Below are 15,581 nucleotides of genomic sequence, written 5' to 3'. Positions count from 1 at the left end.
AATCGCCAAAAACTGTTCCCGTTATTTAGGCAGATCTTCCTAAAAAAAAAAAAATCATCGTCGGCGGGGAGGGGGCCCGGGGGTAGGGGAGGGTATAACGTAAAGGACTACCTAAACACCCCCCCCCCCCCCAATTGTCTTTAAAAATGAATGACTGATTCTGCAAATGTGTCGAAGAAAATAAATCCTGTCAACATCACTGCATGGAAAGCAAGGGAGCTTTAATACACACAGAGCCACGGAATGCGCAAAGAAGTCAAACACAGCGTGACATGGCATGTGTGTTAGAAATCAAAGTATTGTCACGCACACGATGGAAGTGGGGTATCCCTATACCCGGCTACTGTCCCAGAATTCGCACTGACACGGCTAAAACCGGACCGGGCGGTTTGCATTCACTGAAATGAAAAGGACCAAGCCGTGCGAATTCTGGGACAGTAGCCGGGTATAGGGATACCCAACTTCCATCGTGTGCGTGTCAATACTTTGATATCCGCGCGACGCACGATCCAATGAATGATGTGCAGTTTACCGTACAAGCCCAGGGCAGAGAACCAAGCTCATGAAAATTAATGAGCATGTATGGAATCATCGATTGCTTAGTTGGTGTGAATAATTGCCTGGGATATTTGAACCAAAAAGTGAAAGTGTGTGGTGTCTTCTATAGACTATACGCTTGTTGAAAACCCAGGACAGAGATCTTATATAAGCTTTGGACTATCGTGTGGAATCTGCTATAATTTACCTGGTGTGAATACTTTCTGTGACAAGCATACCCGAGGACGAAGGTGTGTGTGTTGCGTGCTTGTTCGCTACCCGGAACAAAAAATTAAGGCTTTTGATTGCTGTATGGAATCTGCTGTGTTTTACATGGACACCAGAAGACTGAGTGGTTGCTCTTTGGAAACCCAGGAAAGAGAAATAAGCGCATCATCACTTTATTAAATCTTTTGTTTACCTGGTGTTCATTCTTTCTGGAACAAGTATACCAGAGGACGGAGGTGTGCGGTGTGGGCTGTGTGCTCGTTTGATACCCAAGACAGAAAAAATATTCTTCTTGTTTCTTCTTCTTTTTTTCAAGGATGGAATCCTTTATTGATCAGCTGGTGTAAATACGTTCGTCGAGCAAACATATCAAATGCCTGAGGGAGGCCTGTGCACGAGTTAAAAGGTGAGTGCGTGCATTGTATTATGAATTTGAGATTGTGTAAAGATAGAACATTCCAAGACGTGGAAATTCAGTGCGTCTGAAAATGTGATACATGTACGTCATATACGGACTATGGTACTGCATTTCAGCTTGGAAGCTTAAAGGCACAGTAAGCCTCCCGTAAACCATAACAGAGCTCCCCGAGCGGGCTACATACAGTACAAGCATACTTCCATTTGAACGCTCACCGAACGGGAATATCCTGGCTGCTTTCTGTCGAGCGTGAGAAATTTTCAAAGAATTTATTTTCGTGGAATTGGTCCAACAACAATGGCGCCTCGTTTTGGTGCTGGACGGCTGTTATGATACATGTACCGGAAATCACGCCCGGACAGTAAGCCTCCCGTAAACCATCACAAAAACTGTCAGACTTTTACACACAGTACAAACACCCTTCCATGTCACGTGAACGCTCACCAAACGGGAACATCCTAGGTGCCCTACGTAAAGAGCGAGCAATTTTTAAAGAATTAATTTTGCAGATTGTCTCGAACACTTTTTGGACCCATCCTGAACTCAGGTCAAACATGAGTTACTTCCCTTCGGGTCTCATTCTATCGATGTAAACTGGCGATAGCCGTGAATCGATGATTATCAAAATCAAAATGTTTTTGGACCGTGGTGCGTTTTTGCGCTAGACCTAACTTTTAAAATCTAAATAATAAATTGACAGCTTGTTACACAAACATTCTTTAATCATAAAAGAATTCTTTTTTCATCAAGACAAGATCAGTACAATTCGAAGTTGTGAAAGTTTGAAAAAAGAAAAGCCCGGAAGCAGGGTCACGCAAGGGTCGTAGCAGACGACGGTTTATCAGTGCATATCGCCGTTCCTCTCAACAGTCAAAAGCCATCGCTAGAGTTCTTGTGAACCACAGCCGTTTGTTTCGTGCATAAAAACGTGCTATTGTAAATAAGCTCACATCGAGTCGCATTCAAATGACTAACTGACGACTACATTGTGAAAAAGGGAAACTGGATCACACGGGTTCACGATGGCTCAGGGGTAAGAAAAACCACGCAAAAAAAAATTCTTTGAAAACTGCTCGCTCTTTACGTATGCCACCTAGGATGTTCCCGTTTGGTGAGCGTTCAAATGGAAGGGTGTTTGTACTGTGTGTAAAAGCCTGACGTATCTGTGATGGTTTACGGGTTTACTTAATGTGTTAGCCAAAGGTCTGCGTCATATTGAAATTGAAAAGAGAGAAAAACAAGAAATTCCTCCGAAGTAGGAAAAACACCCCCGTCCTTACCATTCTCACTGCCACCAACTGAGAAGGTTATTTCCCTTTGACCATTAATATGTCCCTCTATAAGTCCTTGTAGAATCTTAATCCAGCAATAACTCCCTAACCGTGTGTTTGACTGGTCCCAATTTTTGTAAGGACCGTCTCAGGAATGTATAGAACCTGTTCACCAAGTTTGGTGACGATCGGTCCGTTCATTCTTGAGATCTATATGCGAACACAAACAAACAAACAAACACATCGACCGAATCCTATACACACCCCTATACCGGGGGTGTAATAACAGACACAAAACTGCATGTTTTCAATTTTTATTTACATTTCCTGAATCGAACATTACGTTGACATATATATATGCTGTGAGTGAATTAAAAACGTGCTAAACAAAAATGATATGAAACAAAGATTGTCCTTCATTTCAACCGAAGTTGACTTCACGTACTTCGATAAGTCTTTTTTGTCGAAAATTCAAAATATCGGGCAGCAAGCTTTTTGAAGTAGACTTCGCGAATTCGACTGTTCGCTGCCTGTAGGACGTCAGCCGACGTCCTGGGTGACTTGCTTTAACGGATAAGAAACCGTGTAATTAACAACAAGTCGCGTAAGGCGAAAATACAATATTTAGTCAAGTAGCTGTCGAACTCACAGAATGAAACTGAACGCAATGCAACGCAGCAAGACCGTATACTCGTGGTCCACCGCTCACGGCATAGGCAGTGAAATTGACAAGAAGAGCGGGGTAGTGGTTACGCTATGCTGCATAGCACGCTTTTCTGTACCTCTCTTCGTTTTAACTTTCTGAGCGTGTTTTTAATCTAAACATATCATATCTATATATTTTTGGAATCAGGAACCGACAAGGAATAAGATGAAAGTGTTTTTAAATTGATTTCGAAAAAAAAATTTTGATAATAATTTTTATATATTTAATTTTCAGAGCTTGTTTTTAATCCGAATATAACATATTTATATGTTTTTTGAATCAGCAAATGATGGAGAATAAGATAAACGTAAATTTGGATCGTTTTATAAATTTTTAATTTTTTTTACAATTTTCAGATTTTTAATGACCAAAGTCATTAATTAATTTTTAAGCCACCAAGCTGAAATGCAATACCGAACCCCGGGCTTTGTCGAAGAGTACTTGACCAAAATTTCAACCAATTTGGTTGAAAAATGAGGGCGTGACAGTGCCGCCTCAACTTTCACGAAAAGCCGGATATGACGTCATCAAAGACATTTATCAAAAAAATGAAAAAAAACGTTCGGGGATTTCATACCCAGGAACTCTCATGTCAAATTTCATAAAGATCGGTCCAGTAGTTTAGTCTGAATCGCTCTACACACACACACAGACACACACACAGACACACGCACATACACCACGACCCTCGTTTCGATTCCCCCTCGATGTTAAAATATTTAGTCAAAACTTGACTAAATATAAAAAACAGAAGAAGACACACACACACACACACACACACACACACACACACACACACACACACACACATACACACACACAAACAAACAAACAATGTGTGTGTGTGTGTGTGTGTGTGTGTGTGTGTGTGCGTGCGTGCGTGCGTGCGCGTGCGTGCGTGCGTGCGTGCGTGTGCGTGCGTGCGTGCGTGCGAGTGTGTGTACGTGTGTGTGTGCGTGCGTGCGCGCGCGCGTGTGTTTGTGTGTGTGTGTGTGTGTGTGTATGGTGTGTTCATTTATACATCAAGACCACACTCTAAGTTGTCAATTCAGGTAAATACTTTGAATGCAATGCTTTGAATCAAAAATATTCCCTGGCAGCGAACATGTTTAGGTTAACAAAGAGGCTCAACAGCGACTTGTTACTCCTGCGTTATTTCCAAAGGTGTGCACTGTTGATTCGGAACGACCCAACACCGAGTTGCACTTAGCACGTATTTGACTGAACCTCGAAATGTTGGGGCCGATGTTTTAACCGCTAGGCCACTCCACCAGTGTTGTCAAAGATTAAAAAAAAATTGATAATTTTATATCTTTCTACGCTTGAATTACCATTCATGCGTTGCAAAAACGTAAAAATTGCCATTAAAATTTGCCTTTATTTGCAAACATGTTTCACGGAATCGCAGTACATGTTTACACCGTCATGCTACACGCCATTCGCGCCATGCAAATAGCTGCGATATCTCTATTTACAACATGCAAGAAAAATGAGAAGAACAGTAATTGAATCTCTCCAAAGCTCTGTGCAGTTGAAACAGACATCTAAGAAATAGTTATACATGTATTCACTTCTGAACATTGGGCGGATAGAGATATAAATCATGCTGCTTCAAGAATAACATAACATTAATTCATATCAATGTTTTTCCTTCTTTTTCTCGATTGGCGCAGTAGCCTAGTTGTTAGGACATGCGACACGAAGTCTCGAGGTCGAGAGTTCGAATCTTCGCCGGAGCGTTTATTTTTTCTCCTTGATCTCTCTTGAAGATAAAATATGATCAGTTTTGAGAGAGCAAACCGGATGTTATTCCTGCAAAATTATAGGGTTGACTGAAGCTCTCAAGGTCATACACGCCGTATAGGTGGGGTTTCCGGTAGCGTTTGCTGTACAGAATTCTGTACATGATTGTACAGGGGCGGACCTAGTTGTGGATAAGGGGGGGGTTCCAAATTGGAGCAGGGGTCCAGGGGCCGCTCAGGCCCCGGTGGGGTCCATGGGCAAAGCCCTGGTGGGGGAATTCTGAAGGAATTTTATTTTTTTAGGTCAATCGGAGGCCTCTCGTGGAAGATAACAAGGTAAAAAAAAAAACGGATGGGGGGTGGGGGGGGGGGGGGGTTCCGGGCACCCAGGAACCCCCCCCTAGGTCCGCCCCTGTTGTACCCCTATTTTTCAACCTCGTAGCCCCGGAAAGTCATAAATAGACCACAGCATTACAGTTTCGAGAATTTGTAAACTGAAATCGTGGCCGAACGATTATCGCGTTTGCCTGATACGCGATTGAGTCGAGTTCAAATCACCATCTGGCCATTATTATTTTTTACTCTTTGTCATTTGTTTATTGTTGTTTATTTTCTTCATGTGCAAGAGAGTACGTTGAAAGGAATATAAAAATTGATTTTTAACATTACTTTTAGGCAGGAATTAGTTTTTTAAAATCTTTGGTTAACATGATATTAGTTTATTGATTAAGTTTGTTAAATAAAAATGTAAACATTTGACTGAGAAAAAAAATAAAGACCAATAAAGAAGGATGCTCCCGGGTTGAACAAAAAATTAGAGAGAAGGCAAACAAAATAACGGTAGCAGCAACCATGCAACAGAGGTTAATTTTTTTTTTCATTAAATAATGATCCCCCCCCCCCCCCTTATTTTTTCATTAAGTTTGCTTGGTTGTTGCTATTGACTTTAAAACTGACACGCCGGCGGAAACGCCGGTAACGCATGCGCAGAGAAAAGCAAGCATGGGAAATCTCCTATTCTAAAAATAACCAACACTGGTGACTGCCGACCTTTTACCAGACTCACATGAATACCAGGGAAAAATAAATAATTACCGGGCAATAAAAACAAATACCGGGCGGTAGTTACACGACCGTTTGACTTTGACGGACACAATTGTGCAGACTTTTCAAGAATACGTGCCCTGGATAACGCGCTTTAACGGATAAGAAACCGTTTAATAAATAACAACAGAAGAAGAAACAAGTCGCGTAAGGCGAAAATACAATATTTAGTCAAGTAGCTGTCGAACTCACAGAATGAAACTGAACGCAATGCAACGCAGCAAGACCGTATACTCGTGGTCCATCGCTCACGGCATAGGCAGTGAAATTGACAAGAAGAGCGGGGTAGTGGTTACGCTATGCTGCATAGCACGCTTTTCTGTACCTCTCTTCGTTTTAACTTTCTGAGCGTGTTTTTAATCCAAACATATCATATCTATATGTTTTTGGAATCAGGAACCGACAAGGAATAAGATGAAAGTGTTTTTAAAACGATTTCGAAAAAAAAAATTTGATAATAATTTTTATATATTTAATTTTCAGAGCTTGTTTTTAATCCGAATATAACATATTTATATGTTTTTTGAATCAGCAAATGATGGAGAATAAGATAAACGTAAATTTGGATCGTTTTATAAATTTTTATTTTTTTTTACAATTTTCAGATTTTTAATGACCAAAGTCATTAATTAATTTTTAAGCCACCAAGCTGAAATGCAAAACCGAACCCCGGGCTTCGTCGAAGATTACTTGACCAAAATTTCAACCAATTTGTTTGAAAAATGAGGGCGTGACAGTGCCGCCTCAACTTTCACGAAAAGCCGGATATGACGTCATCAAAGACATTTATAAAAAAAATGAAAAAAACGTTCGGGGATTTCATACCCAGGAACTCTCATGTCAAATTTCATAAAGATCGGTCCAGTAGTTTAGTCTGAATCGCTCTACACACACACACACACGCACACACACACACACATACACCACGACCCTCGTTTCGATTCCCCCTCGATGTTAAAATATTTAGTCAAAACTTGACTAAATATAAAAAACAACAAAAAAACAATGTTTTGTGTGTGTGTGTGTATGTGTGTGTGTGTGTGTGTGTGTGTGCGCGTGCGTGCGTGCGTGCGTGCGTGCGTCCGTGCGTGCGTGTGTGTGTGTGTGCCGTGTGTGTGTGTGTGTGTGTGTGTGTGTGGTGTATTCATTTATACATCAAAACCCACACTGTTAGTTTTGAATTCAGGTAAATACAGGCAATGCTTTGAATCAAAAATATTCCCTGGCAGCGAACATGTTTAGGTTAACAATTAGGCTCAACAGCGACTTGTTACTCCTGCGTTATTTCCAAAGGTGTGCACTGTTGATTAGGAACGAACCAACACCGAGTTGCACTTAGAAAATATTGGACTGAACCAGTGCAAGGTCGGGTTCTTTTTGAGTGCTCTACGTCGAACGCTTTCCCTGGGTGTGAAGGCCAGCAGAGTGCTATTTCTAATCTAAAATCGACGCATGCAGGGGGAAGACGTGCATGGAAATTACCTTTGCACGCCACTCATGGCTCGCAATTCGTGACAAAGAATCACAAAATCTGAATTATCCAGGTGTATAACCAATCTACTGCGTCATTGAGTGAGGTTGTTTACCATAGATCTAAAAGTGTAATTTTATTGTTGAAAACCCCCCCAGGCGATTAGTGCTTTGTTGGTCTTTTCTTTTTTTCTTCATGTTTTGGCGAATGTATGTTTGTTTTTATGTATGAGCTAGCAGTGTGGCACATAACATTTTAGTTTGATGTAAACTTCCAATATAAATGGGACCCGAAACACCAAATCAGTGGTCAGTTTAAGAAACTGGATATTTGTTTTGAGGTTTTGAAACGAATGTGAACCGCTTTGAAAACAATGTGTCAGACTCGGAATCACATAAATTGTTTGTTATACGAAAATATACGAAAATTCATTATATCTATCTATATAAGGAGATAGATAGATAGATAGATAAATAGATAGATAGATGGTTGGATAGAAAGATAGATAGGTAGGTAGGTGAGAGATAGGTAGATCGATAGATGGATGGATGGATGGATGGATGGACCTGGTGTTAAAAAAAACCACGCGTTTAATACTTCGAACTTTAAGACACGATTATTGCGAAAGAGCTAAATAAACACAGACACACATTGAGCTGGTGTTAGTCGATGCTACCTCATCACAATCGATAGCACTCAGAAAACATGCGATGGTGAACAAACAATGGAAAACAGTTGATCAGACAATAACAGAAATGTCATAGATCCAGATCCCCTGTACAGTGGAACCTCCCTTTTAATTAAGACCCCCCCCCCTCCAATAAAAGACCTCCCCCTCCCCCAATAAAAGACACCCCCCCCCCCAATAAAAGGCCTCCCCCCCCAATAAAAGACCTCCCCCCCAATAAAACACCTCCCCCCCCCCAATAAAAGACCTCCCCCCCCCCCAATAAAAGACCCCCCCCCCAAATAAAAGACCTCCTCCTTTTTAAAACCTTACTTTTTCAGATTATCTGTTGGTAACTGCGTGCCGTAACACTACGATTACCTCGGGAGGCGAAGTGCAATCAAACAGGATTGAAAATGTTAGGGCTAATTTCTTAGCCCTATAAAAACTGTTATGCAAACCCGAAGGTTTCCTCGAACATACAGACAATCGGAAACCACCAAACCCCATCACAAACAGAATTCCACAATCCACCGGTGTTGACTTAAAGGTCAACAACTCGGGTGCAGAGTCTGCTGTGAAAGGAGCGGTAGCCTCCCCTGTCACAATCGCCCCCGTTTGAATGAACTTCGTCCCGAAGTTCCGAACCGGGGGACCACTGTCCTTCCCAAGTTCGCAGAATGGGAACAGCCCGAAAATGTTCAGTGGTCATATTATGCCATTACCTGAACATATCATGCCGAGTCCCATTCCTGCTCGCAAGCGCCAAATGTAACCGCGTGCCGTAACACTACGATCACCTCGGGAGGCGAAGTGCAATCAAACAGGATTGAAAATGTTAGGGCTAATTTCTTAGCCCTATAAAAACTGTTATGCAAACCCGAAGGTTTCCATGAACATACAGACAATCGGAAACCACCAAACCCCATCACAAACAGAATTCCACAATCCACCGGTGTTGACTTAAAGGTCAACAACTCGGGTGCAGAGTCTGCTGTGAAAGGAGCGGTAGCCTCCCCTGTCACATGTTCATAACCTCTGTATATTTACCTCCCTTTTAAGACTTGATTTTCTCAGATTTGTGGAGGTCTTAATAGGGGGGTTCCACTGTACAAGACCTCCTCCTGATGTCGTGTGCAAAAAACAGCCATCCCACCCCCCCCCCCCCTCCCCTTTTCACACACAAGAAAATTGAGTACCCTCATAGTAGTTACAAGATAGCCTACTGTACTCGGAGTCTTAAGCAATTTCTTTCGCTTCTTAACATACATTATGTTGCTGCAAAGATTAATATTTAAACGGATACAACATGAATATTTCACTGAGACTATTATTTTTTAAACTGAAAGAAGCAAATGGTCAGAAGCAAGTCTTTTATGGAACAAAACTCTTCAACGCGGAGAAATTAAATGTCCAGTTTGCGAAAGAAAACGTATATCTACCTTTCATCCAAACTCATAAAACCTGGAAAAACTGACAGCATTACAACAAAATGTTTGCTCAGTTGTCTAATATTGATGGAGTATTGAATTTGGGATTAAATCAGTTTTTTTGCAACGGATTTGTATGGCGAACTTTATTTGTTTATTTGTTTGCTTAACGCCCAGCCGACCACGAAGGGCCATATCAGGGCGGTGCTGCTTTGACATATAACGTGCGCCACACACAAGACAGAAGTGTGGTGAAGCAGTTGGAAGAGTTTACGTGCCTGATGGACAATTACAGTCGTGAGAAATCAGTTGATGTCGTTCGTGGAAAGCTACTCCGCAAGATGGTGGGAGACAACGAGAAACTCACGTCCAAGTGTAAGGTCGATCTAGCCCGCATGCCTCCCTGCCAATCTGCTCTGATGCCGCACATTCAGCGAGTAAACCACCGCGTTGCCCTGTACAAGCGTGCTCATGAAGGCATTCAGGAGAGGCCCAAACCCTACGACCAGGGGCAGGGATGGACGAAAAATGCAGACGGTGTCCTGGAACCCGTGTGGTGCCTCAAGCCCATCCTACCTGTGTCGCTGATCGATCTTCTGGCAGATGGTGGTTGTGAAGAAGAGGATGACGAGGAAGAAGATGAGGAGGTTGACTTTGACGCGTTTGCTGAAAGCGATGACGAGTTTTGAGTTATCATTACAGTCTGTGTCATTTGATGTCGTCTACTGCGGACTATCGCTAAAGTGAATATAATTATTTTCTACTTTGGCACCACAATGGGACTCGCCATGTACAGTGTTTTGGGGACCCAAAGAGCGCGCTGGATATATTGTCCTGGAATATCATTACATTTTGTCAGTATCAATGTGTGTAACTTGCACAAAATCAAACATTGTAACATTCAAACCAAGAGCTATCACGATTTTGATGTGTATACGGTGTAACAAGATATGCTTAACATGACAATGTGCGCCTTTTGTCTTCAAACACTAATATTCCATCCATTTTCAATCGTTTTGGCGCAGCATGAAATAATTCGGATGATTGACACGGGTTGCCGATTAATCGGTACGCTTTGTGAAATCCACAAAAACGGAAAATATTCAAGAACAATCAACAATTTTGTACAACAATGAGTGCAAATGTTGTTGCTATTATCTCGTTCAATCTTTTATATTCAATACTTGTCTTTAAATCTTTCATAGTTTAGGCTAGAAAAAAGACAATTTGTCATGTTTTGGGCGATTTTGTACCCACAAATCTGAAAATAGCCCATTAATTGCATGGTCATCAATATTTCAATATCAGTGTGAGATCAAAAGTTATTAACATTAGTGTTTACCATAGTTTTTGTTCAATGATAGTCTTTCTATCTTCAAATGTTGAGGCTCTTAGCCGCAAAAAGTCGGACGAGTTACCTGGACTGCCGTTTAATTGGTATGCTTTGTGAAATCCACAAAAACGAAAAAGTATTAAAAAACATTCAACAATTTTGTACCACAATGAGAGCAAATGTTGTTGCCATTATCCATTGCTATCTTTTGTGTTCAATACTTGTCTTTAAATCTTTCATAGTTTAGGCTATAAAAAAGACAATTTGTCATGTTTTTTGCGATTTTTTGTCAGAAATCTAAAAATAACCCATTTATTCCATGGTCATCAATATTTTAATATAAGTATGATAACACAAATGGTTCACATTGGTGTTGTGCGTTTTTTTTGTTCAATACCTTTCTTTTTATCTTTCACGGTTGAGGCTCTTTCCGGCTATGGGGAACACTCTCTGTTGCGACCCGATATTGCCACCCGGGGTGGTTCCAGAGCCTTAAAGGGGTACTAGGGAACCGATTTCTTGATGGTGCGATAGCTGACCGTTTTCAGCACATATTTTACTATCTAGAAACGACAATTAGAAAAATATCTGAACACTTGTTGGTCAGCGCTTCTAGCAACCGTACTATACACATTCGGAACAGATAAAGTGTTCACATTGTGTTCACAATAAGCAACTTTTGCTACCTCAACACTTCCAAACACTTTTGGAACACACGGTAAACACTTTTTCGCACAATGCAACGCCAGTGTTCAATAAGTGTTTAATAAGTGTTCCGCTTCAGTTCCATTGAAGGCCCTGTCACATTTGCGTTATGAAGGGTGTCACACCTGCGTTACGCTTATGAATCTCTTATGCGCATGAGGTTATGTCAAAATCATAATTCTCTGTGTAGATTTCATAACGAGGAGCAAGTTGACCTATCAGCAGAGGCCACAAGCCAGTTTCACAACACAGAAACAGACGGTCGACTGCCACGGTTGAACCGGTGAAATAAAAAAATCCAACACAGAACGGAGATAACTGTCGAAGTCGGTCAATCTGCAATCACTTTCGTCTTTCGTCTAATCTCAGAAACATTTGCGAAAAACATATGGGAGATAACTCTGTATTCTTGTTATGATAGATTTCGGCCTTTTGTCCGCGTAGTCATTATCCATCCTGTCAGAGAGACATGAGCGATAGCGTGGACCGATGATTATCAGAATGATCCCTGCGTTGAACGCAATCGGGCTACAGTGACCTCATTTGGCTCCTGATTTTCGGTTGTTATCTTTAAGTTGCTGGCACAGTTTTTGTATTTAATCTAGTCACTCGTATTTTTGTTGTAACATGTTACTGTTAGCTTACTCATGAGTGTGTATGAATGGACGTTTGAAGACAATTTCTCTAATTTTCCCATCACGTCGGCTTCCGCTGACATTAATTCTGCGTTGGTAAACAAACTCCTACTGTTTGAATTTGAGGTTGCTTTTTATTCTGAATGATATGCTTGGTTCTTTGTTATTGTTATAATTGTATGCTCAGGGGTTCCTTATACTTTTTCATCGCCTTTTTGTAGTATGAGCTTTGTGTATTTGTTCAGCTTTTACCCTTCACCCAGCCTACACTACAGTGGCAGATTTTCGGATTCTTCTTCTTCGTACGGTCTGCACGCTAGATAAAGTGAAGCAGTAATCAAAAACAGCATACATTTATGAAAAACATTCATCATAATAGTGGTAAGGTTGCTTGTGTGCATAATTTTGAAAAATTGTATGCACAGAACTGGTTACAGCAGGGTGAACACTTTTAAGTGTTCAGATGTGAACACTTTTAGTGTTCAGAACACTTTATGTGTAATTCCAATGTGAACACATTTAGTGTTCCAATGTGAACACATTTTTACATGTAAAAGGGTGTTCAGACGTGGTTACACAAAAAGTGTTCACTCGGAAGTGGAACTTGGCTGGTGGACGACCGTGCCAAAGACATTGCACTTTTACATTTTTGTGTGTGTATGTGATCTTCTATCATGGATCAGCATACAGAAGTGCACGAGTCAGCAAGGACAACAAGTCGCGTAAGGCGAAATTACTACATTTAGTCAAGCTGTGGAACTCACAGAATGAAACTGAACGCACTGCATTTTTTCACAATGACCGTAGTCTGCCGCTTGTGCAAAACGGAGTGAAACTGACGAGCCTGTTCAGCGCGGTAGTGGTTTCGCTGTGCTGCATATCACGCTTTTCTGTACCTCTCTTCGTTTTAACTTTCTGAGCGTGTTTTTAATCCAAACATATATATATATGTTTTTGGAATCAGGAACCGACAAGGAATAAGATGAAATTGTTTTTAAATCGATTTCGGAAATTTAATTTTGATAATAATTTTTATATTTTTAATTTTCAGAGCTTGTTTTAAATCCAAATATAACATATTTATATGTTTTTGGAATCAGGAAATGATGTAGAATAAGATGAACGTAAATTTGGATCGTTTTATATAAAAACAATATTACAATTTTCAGATTTTTAATGACCAAAGTCATTAATTAATTTTTAAGCCACCAAGCTGAAATGCAATACCGAAGTCCGGCCTTTGTCGAAGATTGCTTTACAAAAATGTCAATCAATTTGATTGAAAAATGAGGGTGTGACAGTGCCGCCTCAACTTTTACAAAAAGCCGGATATGACGTCATCAAAAGTATTTATCGAAAAAAAGAAAAAAAATTCCGGGGATATCATTCCCAGGAACTCTCATGTCAAATTTCATAAAGATCGGTCCAGTAGTTTGGTCTGAATCGCTCTTCACACACACACGCACAGACAGACACACACACACATACACCACGACCCTCGTCTCGATTCCCCCTTAATGTTAAAACATTTAGTCAAAACTTGACTAAATGTAAAAAGCTGTCCAGTTGAATAGGTGGCTTTCTTCATTGATTGTATCATACTGTCAAAGAAGTGTTTTTCGTGGTATCCATGGTAGGCTCTTTCACTAGAATTGAATATTCAGGGCTGGATTAGCGAGGGAGAAAAAATGTTTTGCCTTGATAGAAAAGATCAATACCGCGCATTTAAGCAAAGTAGAATCGATCCTGCTAACCGTGCTGAATGCACGTATTCAAGCAGTGTATCTGCCAGTTCCCTGCCGGCGTAACACGAGAAAATTACTCCCACGAGATTTTAACTCATTGCGTACGAAAATGTTACTCCCTTTACAAAAAAAGACTCCCCCATAACACGAGAATATTACTCCCAAAGACAGGTGTGTTCCGAGTAAACATTTTGTACGAAAATGTTACTCTCCGGACGAATAAATAACGAATAAATTACTCCACCCTAACACGAGCAATTTACTTCCCACGCCAGGTGTACGCAACTTTTACTCCCTTGTCCCCTGTTAGTCCTGGTGGTGGAAAGGGTGGAGGGAGGGTAGCGCGACATTGGTTTGCGCGAAATCACATAATTATTGGCAGCATCCCTTCGCCCGCATTCCATTTTCGCGTACGAGATTTTTACTGGAAGTAAAAAATTTGGGGAGTAAATATTTCGTAGACGGAGTACTTTTTTCGTGTCTTGGGGAGTTCTTTTCTCGTACGACAGGTGTACTGGGAGTTAAAATTTCGTACGAAATTTTTACTCCGGAGTCAATGTTTGGTGGAATAAACATTTAGTTTTACACCGGCGTGCTGGGATGAATGGGGACTAAAAAAAAGTGTCACGAGAGCCGGCTGCATAGCGTTCGTTATACAACGGAACCCCATTTTAAGACAACCAGCACCCCCAGCCCCAAACTCCCTTCCCCAGTTTAAAACCTCCCTTTTTTTAGGGCCATCCTTTTGTCAGATTTTCTGTTGATTATGGCCGTAAATCCAGGTACTATCTCCTTTTCAAGATTGATTTTCTTCGATTTAAGGAGGTTTTGTAAGGGGGGGGGGGGGGGTCCACTGGTCCCTCTCACCTTACGTACTCGACACGTCAAGATATATTTACAACAACGATCCCCGCTCGCGATTCATTTCCAACGTTGAGTATCTTATTCGGTTAAAACCGACTGGAGATCGGCTGATCGCGGTGAAATAAGTTCGGGTGAGCTTGCTTTTTTCTCGTTGCTCTTTACATTGCCACGAAGACACTTGTGATCTCCTTGCGATCGTTGGTTTATTTGTTGTTGTTGCTGTTGTGGTTGTGGTTGTGGTCGTGGTTGTGGTTCTGTTTCTTGTTGAAGCTTTTTGATTGATTTTTCTTCAATATTTTTTTAATCTAAGCTTTTGCGTCATTCACATTTGAATTGCGCTAGCCACAAATACTTTGCTAATAGTATTGTGCACGTTCCTGTGCTTTGATATTTCCTCACACGGCCGACTGAAAGTTATAGAGTTTCGACGATGCTTCTGTCTGTGTCTGTATTTTTATGAGTAGTGGATAACACTTTTTTTTCAGAAACGACACAAATATACACCGGGTACCCACCTACATGATAAAATCGTTGATTTAAACGTCACTCTGTAAAAAAAAATTGGCGACATTTGTCTTAGATTAAAAACACACACAGGCGCGCACACAAACTTTCCCTTTATGTTCAGTGACCCACCTACAGATGGTATGTTTTACGTTGTGTCCGTTCCTCCGTTACACGGGGTGGTGTGCACGAGAAAGTACCCAACTGGATGAGAACCAAGT

The 15,581-nt window shown here is 41.0% G+C and overlaps 1 protein-coding gene across 2 annotated transcripts in view; it reads left to right on the top strand.

Moving 5' to 3' along the window:
- Positions 1 to 344: 344 nt before the first annotated feature.
- The window catches only part of LOC138964689 (uncharacterized), a 31,907-nt gene continuing 16,670 nt past the window's right edge, over positions 345 to 15,581 (top strand). The window contains exon 1 of one of the 2 annotated variants that reach the window (XM_070336713.1): positions 345 to 1,171. The gene's annotated coding sequence lies outside the window, so the exon portion shown is untranslated. Of the gene's footprint in view, positions 1,172 to 14,965; positions 14,988 to 15,581 lie in introns of those variants that run through there. The other variant, XM_070336714.1, reaches the window with a different exon arrangement.

The sequence above is a fragment of the Littorina saxatilis genome, linkage group LG4, assembly GCF_037325665.1.
Source record: "Littorina saxatilis isolate snail1 linkage group LG4, US_GU_Lsax_2.0, whole genome shotgun sequence".
NCBI classification, from domain to species: domain Eukaryota; kingdom Metazoa; phylum Mollusca; class Gastropoda; order Littorinimorpha; family Littorinidae; genus Littorina; species Littorina saxatilis.
This window is presented reverse-complemented; position numbering and strand designations above follow the sequence as displayed.